This window comes from Aulonocara stuartgranti, assembly GCF_965226115.1.
Source record: "Aulonocara stuartgranti genome assembly, chromosome: 5".
Taxonomy (NCBI): domain Eukaryota; kingdom Metazoa; phylum Chordata; class Actinopteri; order Cichliformes; family Cichlidae; genus Aulonocara; species Aulonocara stuartgranti.
In genome coordinates, this window is record NC_138943.1 from 39,611,479 (window position 1) to 39,622,427 (window position 10,949).

Genomic DNA, 10,949 nt, shown 5'->3' on the forward strand with positions numbered 1-10,949 from the left:
AAATAGTCCATGTTACGGTGGCGTGTGTGCCGCTTTCTCCGGGTAGAGGAAGCGGGCGGGGTAAACAGATGAGCCTCTGGCACGGGAGCCTCCATTGAGCCGAGGTGGTAGGCGGAGCCGCTGTGCCATGGCGAGGTTGAAGGTCCGGTGAGTAGAACGGCTGGCGGGCGAGCGAGGAGCGGAGCAGCGGGAGAGCGAGCGGCCGAAGCTTGGCCTGTGACGCCCACTCTCCGCGGCGAATGCTCCGCTGCAGGTGAGGCAGCAGGTGGAGGACCGCGGCGTCTCCGAGGCCCGCCCAGAGCCAGACGTGCTCCCTCACTGAGAAGAGCCGCTGTTTCCACCTGAGCTTCTCCGCCCAAATGGAGAGCGCTGCGTCCTGCCGCTCGAAGAGGTCCGAGTCCGCTGGGTCCACATCGTGTCTTCGTGGCACGGGTCGTGTCATTCTGTCAGGATGAGGTCGTGGACGAAAGAAGGAGGACCCAAACGCTGGACTCACAGGTAGGTGAAGCTTGGTGTTTTATTGTCAACGGAGTGAACAAACAGAACAGAAGTAGGAAACGGCTGGCCGGCTGGACGACTGACTGAATGGATGAATGAAAGACTGACTGACAACTGACCGGCTGACCTGACGGAACTGAACAGGGGACAACCTAACAGCGGCGAGAACAACATCACAATAACATCAATGACACGACATTGGACTGGTTGAACTGAGGGACATAAATACACAGGCTGAGTGATGAGAGATTAGAACCTGGTGAGTACACAGCTGAACATAATGACCTAATGATAAACGGGAAGAGGACGGAACATAATGCACATGGACCAAGGCTAACACAATAAAACAGGAGGTGAAGCAGACAGAATATAAACAGTGAACATGAACTAAGAATACTGGGTCAAAGACCCAGAAACCCTGACATGCTGTCTGTTCTCAGGCCTCCTCCTGTTTCACTGCCACCACCAGAGGGCTCCACTGACCTGCCTGCTGACATCACAGCACATCCCTGTGTCATGTGACCTGGCAGGAGTACCAAAGCTGGACTCAGACCTGGCCCAGGCAAGTTCAAAGGCAGCTGTGGTAGAGAGAGCAGGGAGTATAGTAGAGCACTGGAAGGATGAGGTGGAAACAGGAAGCGTGTAGATTCAGTGGATTTGGCGTCCTCCATCTGTCTCCATGCTCTCTTTACTGGCCTTCTAAAATTCACTTCTAAAAACTTCTCCTGTAGCTGTGGAGCTGCTTTTGTTTAAATGTTTAGCATTTAGAATTAAACTTTACTGTCATTACACATGTCCAATACAGGCTAACAAAATACAGTTTGCATCTTATCAGTAAGTGCAATAAGAGCAAATATACAGATGTGCTACATATATGCAGATGTATCGGTGTGAGGTAAACAGATCTACAGAGTGCTATGAATATATCTGCAGCAGTGGAAGCGTAGCTCTCTGAACAGACTGTAACAGTGAACAGTGTAGGGTGACAGCTGTGGGGGAGGAGCTCTTCCTAAACCTGCTGGTTTTAGTCTGAAGGCTCCTGTAGCGCCTTCTGGAGGGGAGGAGCTGGAGGCAGGATGAGAGGAGTCCCCGAGAATGATGCGTGCTCGGCATAGACATCTCTTCTTGTGGACATCCTCAATGGCAGGAAGTGGAGTCCCTGTGATGCGTTGGGCAGCTTTCACCACACGCTGCAGTGCCTTGTGGCCAGCAACAGAGCAGTTCCCATACCACACTGTGACACAGTTGGTCAGGATGCTCTCTATCACATAGTGGTAGAAGTTAACCAGTATGTCAGCAGACAGGTGGTTCTTCTTCAGTATCATAAAGAAAAAAAGGCGCTGATGGGCCTTCTTGACCAGGCTGGAGTTGTCAGTTGACCAGGACAGATTCTCAGAGATGTGGATCCCCAAGAACTTGAAGCTGGAGACCCGTTCAACAGCTGTGCCATTTATGTAGATGGGGACATGGGGGGTCTCTGTTCTCCCTCCTGAAGTCCACAGTGAGCTCTTTGGTTTTGCTGGTACTCAGGAGCAGGTTATTGTCAGCACCACACAGCTAGGTGCTTTACTCTTCCCTGTAGCAGACTCATTATTGTCTCTGATGAGACAGTCACCGCGGTGTCATCTGCAGACTGGATGATGGAGTTGGATCTGGACCGAGGTCTGCAGTCATAGAGGAACGGGCTCAGCACACAGCCCTGTGGAGTGCCAGTGTTGAGTGTGATGGTGGTAGAGCAGTTATGGCCTGACCTTACATGCCAGGGTCTGTTGGTCAGAAAGTCCACGATCCAGGTACAGATGGAGTTGCTGAGTCTAAGAGCCACAAGTTTGGTGATCAGCTTGGAGGGAATGACTGCACTGAATGCTGAGCTGAAGTCAACAAACAGCATTCTTACAGAAGTATTGCATAAATATCTGAGTGCACGTTGCAAGAAACTGCATTCCCAGATCACATCCAGTGTGTGCTGGAAAATTTGCAACGATTCTACAAAAATGTTCCACGTGGTGGTTTTTTTTCTTCCTACTGGTGATGATCCAGTGGAGCTCCAGTCACTCCAGGCTCCCTTGTGGTGCCACAAAACAAACAAGCTCGTGCGTCCATGATGATCCTGCTGCTTCACTGCTGTATGAATTCATCTTTTCATCACGGTTCACTTTGGACAAGCAGGAAACAGAGGTGACGCTGACTTGTGGCTTTGCAGGAGGATTCCCTTTAACAACAAGTGCGTGCACACAGTTTGTTTTAGGCCACCATGAATAGCTCACATTGTAAATGACAAAGAGCCAGTATATGATACTGCAGCTTCCACTCACTGTGACAGGATGGCTCGTAGGAGGTGATTACACTCTGCTTCATTGGGCTCCAGTTCAGATTACGGGACAACACATGAAAAGACAGAAACTGGAAACAAATGTTAGAAAAATGTTTACTGTTAGAAAACAAGTTTGCCAACGTTTCATTCAGTGAACAATTGATATTGTTCACTGAATGAAACGTTGGCAAACTTAACATATCTCCTGAAAACGGCATCTCTCCGGGGATACTAATCTTTGAGAGCGTGTGTGGGAAACCGTCCAGAAGTGGTGGCTCGTCATTTGCGACCTCTGGAAAACTCAGAAGTTGATGTTTTTGAACCGTAGCGGTGAGAGAGAGGAAGGACGCTAGCATCAACTAGCTAGCCGGTCGTCACGGCAACGCTACAAGAGCGTCTCTCAGCATGGGCCCGAAAAAAGTTCTGTCAGCCGAGGAAGGAGACGATATTAAGAAGTCGCTGGAGTTTATGACAGAGGAGATTTCTACTGTCAAACTGCAGCAGAAAGCCATCCTGGACCTGGTCGAGGAAGTTAAGGCTCTCCGCATCCAGAACGCCGAGAAGGATCGGCGGCTGGCGTACCTGGAGAACAGAGTGGCGGATTTGGAGCAGTACACCCGGATGAACGATGTTATCATCACGGGGCTTCGCATCAAACCCCGGTCATACGCCCGGGCGGTCGCCACTGACAATGTAGGAGGGCCAGGAGAGGAAGATGTCAACTCCACGGAGCATCAAGTGGTTACCTTTCTACGGTCCAAAGGTGTGGAAGTGGATTATAACAACATTGAGGCTTGCCACCCTCTACCCCGAAAAAATGACAGTGACAAACCAGCCATCATTGTGAGATTTGCAAACAGAAAACAGAAAACAGCACTGTTAAAACAAGGAAAGAAACTGAAAGGATCCGATGTCTTCATGAACGAACATCTGATAAAAAGAAATGCGGACATTGCCAGGAAAGCACGTTACTTGAAGAAACAGGGAAAAATTCAAAATACATGGACCACCAACTGCAAAGTATTCATTAAACTCAATGGAACACCGGAACAAGCCAAAGTGTTGGTCATCAGAAATATGGAAGAGCTGGACAAATACTGAGGTCAACTTACTCTGGAGGTATGAATACACATGTGACGTGACACACAACACAACACATGGCACAGTCCAAAAGAACTTCATCTGCATCCGGCAACAATATCAACATAACTCATTGGAATCTCTTTATGATAATCTGGAACTGAGAACATTTCGATACACAGACCATAATGTTCTAGACTTAGAAAAGGATATAGACCCGGAAAATAATTTCTTCTACAACATCAGCTGTAACTGCTGCTACTTCACTGATGAACAGTTTAAGCACACCATCAACACGGAAAATAAATTATCAATAATCCATTTTAATAGCAGAAGTCTGTATGCCAACTTCAACAATATAAAGGAATATCTCAATGAGTTGACAAATCCATTTGGAATTATTGCCATTTCTGAAACATGGATCAATGCGGAGAAAGGAACGGACTTTGGACTGGAGGGATATGAAGTGAATTTTGTAAATAGAAGGAACAAGAGTGGAGGGGGAGTAGCTGTGTATGTGGATAAAAACCTAAACTACAAGGTGGTAGAAAGTATGACAACTGTAATTGATAATTTACTAGAATGTATAACAATTGAAATTTATAAGGAAAAAGAAAAAAATGTAATAATTAGCTGTATATATAGAACACCTGGCTCTAGTATTCAAGTATTTAATGACTTCATAGAGGAAATATTCTCTAAAACAAATCAAAAAGTTATGTTTATCTGTGGTGATTTTAATATTGACCTGTTGAATCCAAAAAAACATAAAATGACCGACGAATTCCTAAACACTATGTACAGTTTGAGTTTACATCCTAAAATAACCAGGCCTAGCAGAATTACACCACATTGTGCCACCTTACTTGACAATATTTTCACTAACAATATGGAAAACAACATTGTGAGTGGAATATTAATTAATGACATCAGTGATCACCTACCAGTTTTTGCAGTTTATGACACTAATTATAAGAAAAATCAGCATGAAGAACAACTGAGATACAGACGTGTAAGGACGGAAGAAACTATGACTGCATTTAAGAACGATCTATTAAATCAGGACTGGGACAAGGTGTACAAAGAAGCTGATATTGATATTGCATATGGCATATTTTTAAGAATATTCATGGAGTTGTACGATAAAAACTGTCCAACAATAAAATACAACAGAAAGCACAAATATTCAGATAGACCATGGCTCACTAAGGGTTTACAAAATGCATGTAAAAAGAAAAATACACTCTATAGGGAATACCTAAAACAAAGAACAAAAGAAGCTGAAAATAAATATAAAAAATACAAAAATAAGTTGATCAATATTATACGTGTATGTAGAAAGGAGTATTATAGTAAAATATTGAACAACAATAAACATAATATGAAAGGAATATGGGATGTTTTAAACGGTATCATTAAAAATAATTCTGGACAACAAAGTTATCCACAATACTTTATCGATAATGGCAATATTATGGAAAACACTGCTGATAAGGTCAACAGCTTTAATTATTATTTTGTAAATATTGGACCAAAACTGGCAGAACAAATTCCTGAGTCACTGCCATCAGTAGACTGTAGTGAAAACCTGATTGATAGGAACCCTAACTCAATGTTCCTCACATCAGTGGAGGAAAAAGAAATAATTGACATTGTACACATGTGTAAATATAAAACATCCACTGATTGTAATGATATTGACATGAAAATCGTCAAGAAGGTGATTGAAGGAATTGTAGGACCTCTAACATATATTTGCAACTTATCATTTCAGACGGGAAAAGTGCCAAACAAAATGAAAATAGCTAAAGTTGTGCCGCTGTATAAAACCGGGGATAGACGCCACTTCACAAATTACAGGCCTGTTTCTTTACTACCACAATTCTCCAAAATCCTAGAAAACCTGTTTAATAAACGATTAGGCAAATTCTTAGATAAATATAAATTACTCTCTGACAGTCAATATGGATTCAGATCAAAAAGATCAACATCTCTGGCATTAATCGAATCAATTGAGGAGATTACGAATGCTATAGATCAGAAACAGTATGCAGCTGGAGTATTTCTGGATCTCAAGAAAGCATTCGACACAATCAATCATGACATATTAATTAATAAACTGGAACGGTATGGGATTAGGGGGGGTTGTACTGCACTGGTGAAAAATTATTTAAGTGACCAGAAACAATTTGTGAAGCTGGGTGTCCATTCCTCATCATGCTTGGACATTGCTTGTGGTGTTCCACAAGTCTCTGTACTGGGTCCAAAATTATTTATTATTTATATAAATGATATTTGTAAGGCATCTGATATATTAAAATTAGTATTATTTGCAGATGACACAAATATTTTTTGTTCTGGGGGGAATCTAAAGGAGCTGCTGGATACAATTACTTCAGAAATGTGCAAAATTAAAAAATGGTTTAACAGGAACAAACTATCGCTAAATCTAAGTAAAACTAAAATTATCTTATTTGGGAATTCCCTTAGAAATGCACAAGTGCAGATTCATGTAGATGGTGTGGAAATTGAAAGAGTACTTGAACATAAGTTTCTTGGTGTGATTATAGATGATAAATTAAACTGGAAGTCTCATATAAATCATATACATAACAAAATTTCAAGAAGTGTCTCAATCTTGAGTAAAGTAAAACACATTCTGGACCACAAATCACTCCACATTCTCTATTGTTCCCTGATTGCACCGTATTTGAATTACTGTGCAGAGGTTTGGGGCAATACTTACAAATGTTCGCTATCATCAATCTTTATATTACAAAAAAGGGCCATAAGGATAATCCATAAAACTGGTTACAGAGATCATACAAATCCACTATTCTTAAAATCAAAAATTCTAAAATTCACAGATCTGGTTCATTTTCTCACAGCACAAATTATATATAAAGCAATAAATAACCTGCTTCCTGACAATATTCTAAAAATGTTTTCTAGAAGGGAACGGGGATACAATTTGAGGGGGGAATTAAATTTAAAACATCCTCGTATCCGTACAACATTAAAAAGTTTTTGCATCTCTGTGTGTGGAGTGAAGCTGTGGAACAGACTAAGTAAAGATATGAAGCAATGTCCAAGCATGGCGCAGTTTAAAAAGCGGTTTAAGGATATGGTTTTTACAGGGTACAGGGAAAAGGTAGAGATTTGATAGGGTGTTCTTGTCTAATATTTTCATGTGTGTGCGCGTGAATGTTGGTATGGGTATATATATATATATATATATATATATATATATATATATTTGTAGGTTGTGTATCCTTGAGGTGTTAATGGGGTTATTGTAAATGTGTATATGTGCGTATGTGTATATACGTATGTATGGATAGATAGAAACATATATGTATATATATAAAAATAAAAATTACACATAACATATAATGTAATTGCAATGAGGTATTTCTGTAGTCTATTGATACTAGATAGTGGAAAAGGGGTGGGATTAAATAAGCTTATGCTTCTTCCTGCTCCGTTTTGAACATGAAAGTTATTTGTAGTTGTGGTTACTCGTTTTCCTTTTGTTTTGCTTTGTTCATTTGTCTCTTTTAATTCTATGTTGTTGTACTTTTTCAACATGTTCAAAATAAAGATTCAATCAATCAATTTTTCTGTTTGGCTTCAAATCTGAGTCTCCAAAAGCCAGTCAGACAGTAGAGTTGGTATAAACAGAGAGAGGAGATGAAGCTCTTTTTTAGACAGAGGAAGGAAAATGTTTAGATTCACTTAAAAGGATAATTCTGTATTTTTAGCACTTTCCACTTTCACTTTCATGCCATTAAGCTCTAATTAGCTTTAATTTCACTTCAAATACACGAACACAGAAAAGTAAGAGTGTGATTCTGCCAAAGGTAAAACCTAAACTGTAACATTTTGAAAGGTCCCTGCTCACTGACCCCTCTGTCTCTTCACTGCTGTATATGTGCTGGGTTATTTGGACTACATTGCATTGTACAGTTAGACTATGATTGTATCTGTGGGGCTTAAAAACAATGACATTTGTCCACTCACTCACAGTGGATTCATTTTCAAAGATCAGCACTTCTTTAGAGCTGATCTGGAGACATTGACTGGCTCTAGATGACAGAAAGCGCTGCAAGGACAGAAAAAACAGGATTAATTTGGTGCACATCATGACAGCTGGGATTCATGTATTGTGCATATTTTGTGTTGAGGCTTTCTCTTTGTGACTGAGGTCCGTACTGGCGGTGGGATTTGTATTGAGCGTGCAGTGCAGAGTGATCAGACACACGTGCTGTTCCACAAACAGGATGTTTTTATTGTAGTCACTGCAGGAAGTGAGATCGGTGAGAAATAAACCAGGAGAGATGGAAGGAACAGATCAAACAGCAGATCCTAAAGTCCATGATACAATCTGAATGAGGAGAAAAGGCTCACTGTGTGGAAGGCTGAGATACTCGTCATTTCTGAGGACGAGCAGCAGAGACAGGCCACAGAGTATTTTCCCAAAAGTCTCGGGGATCATCGAGATGTTTTCTGGCAAAACTGAGAGCAGCCTTTGTTCCTTTTGCTCAGCAGGGGTTTCTATCTTACAGTGTGATTTGTAGATTTACACAACTGAAATCAATAATATGTAAGCAGACACCCAGCTGCATCTGTCCACTAAACCTGATTCTGCTCTCCCCGTCCTCCCTCACCCTCTGCTTAGCTGAATTAAATTCATGGTTCTCTTCTAATTTTCTCAAACTCAACAGTAATAAATCCGAGCTCCTCTTGGTCGGCACTAAGTCAACATTATCCAGAACCAACAGTTTCTCTGTTACTATCAATAACTCGCCAGTCTTCGTTTCTTCCTCTGTGAAAAGCTTGGGTGTCATCCTCCACAGTACTCTATCTTTCAATTCACACATTAATAACGTTACTCGGTCTGCATATTTTCAGTTGCGCAACATTAATCGTCTCCGTCCTTTTCTCTCCCCACATGCCGCTGCCATTCTTGTCCACCGCCTTGTTACTTCCCGGACTGATTATTGTAACTCACTTCTTTCTGGTCTTACTCAAACATCCACCCACAAGCTCCAACGCGTCCAGGACTCTGCTGCTCGTATCATCACCAGGACCCCTTCTGTCCACCACATCACTCCTGTCCTGCAGCAGCTTCATTGGCTCCCGGTCGCATCAATTTCAAAATACTCTTGTACACGTTTAAGGCTGTTCATCATCTCTCTCCTCCATATCTCTCTGACCTGGTTAAGATCACCGCCCCATCTCTGTGTCTCACATCTTCTTCTTCCCTTTCACTCTCCGTCCCCTCCCCCCGTCTTGCCACCACGGGGAGCTTTCAGCTGCTCCACGACTCTGGAGTTCCCGACCTCCTGATTTAAGAAACATCTCTTCCTTCTCTCTCTTTAAGTCCAAGCTCAAATCCCATTTGTACAAAATAAATGTACCCACATACCCACATAACCTCTCCACTCTGCTATTTTATTTATGTCTTGTGCTTTTATGATTCTGTAAACTGCTTGCTTTTATGTTGCTTTATTCTACTCTGTACAGCGACCTTGAGTGTTTTGAAAGGTGCTTTCAAATAAAATGTATTATTATTATTATTATATTTCATGGCTGATTTCCACCCTCTACACCAGGGGTGGGCAATTAATTTTTACAAGGGGCCACATGAGAAACCTGAGTTGCATCAGAGGGCCACATCAACAACATCTTGAACCCAAGTCTGCTTAACTTTCTTAAATTGTAAAATTCACTAAATGATATATTACGAATAGCTGGCACAAACGACAAACAGGAGGGAATGTTGGAATTGATATTTTTTATATTTTCATTTATGCTTAGAAATATATAATCATCTGTCTGCTGATAAAAATCACATCCTCATTAGGTCTGATTAGATTCTGTGTGCATGTGTACCATGAGATGAGAGGAAGCAGCCTCAACCTGATAATTTCCTGATAGCTTTAGTCTGTTTCTTCAAAGTGCAAGACTAAATGTTCGTCTGAGACAACACCTGTTGCACGTTACTGTTCTTACTTCTGCTGTTCTGCATGCCTCATACACACAGTTTAAGATCATTGAAAGGTCGTATGTCTATGGATAGTATAGCTGGAAACACACGCACAGACAGAATACAGACACTGATGTTCAGAGATGCCTGCTTAAGAAGGTCACGTGTATTTGTAATTGCATATTCATGATTGATTGCTTGCTGACAATAAAAAGAGCTGCAGTGAAGGAATCAGTCGAAGTGAGCTGAGTTCAGGTGAAGGAATCCTTCCCTCGTGAGCCACAAACGCAGAGCGCCTTCTTGCCTTGTTTTGTCGTGCAGTTATTGGTCTTGTGTTCCAGCGGGGTTTTGTACTTTAATAAAGCCAACACTCCTCATCCCCGTGATGATGATCACTGGACAGGAAAGCAGGTGGGCATTCAGTGAAGGATGATGTCAGTCGAAATCCTTCTGAACGAACCGTCTAACACGGCGACGTGATGACGAGCCACAAATGACCAGATCAGTTCACAGGTTGGACTCTGTTCCCCTCTACTGTCTCCACTGAGAACATCTCACATCTGCTCCTCTCACACAACATCACACGGACCCTTTCTCCCTCCTCTCTACTGGACGTCACATCGTCCAATCACATGATTTAACACAAAGTTTAAACTTGACCTTTAAAATCACTTCATTGAATCTTATTTAACACAGAAATACCATCACACATGGATGTGATTCATTTCATGTTTCATTCAGTTTATGTAATTCTGCTTTAATCAGATTAGCCTTCAGCACATTCTCACATGATGTGCATTGTAACATAATCCCTTTACTCCAAATACAGAGGAATACGTCCTTTTCAAACTCTGTGCTTGTTCATTTATTTAAACTTCTTTTTATTAAATCATGCAAAGTATAGGTCAGATATTCTCTGAGATGTGTCGTCTTCCACACACACACAGGTCACTCTGTGATCCATCATATAAACTCAAAGTTTACACCTATGCACGACCAGCATTAAGACCAGTTAACTATCAGCAAGGTCGCATATGAATGGTTCTGTGTTCAACGACCTTTCATTGA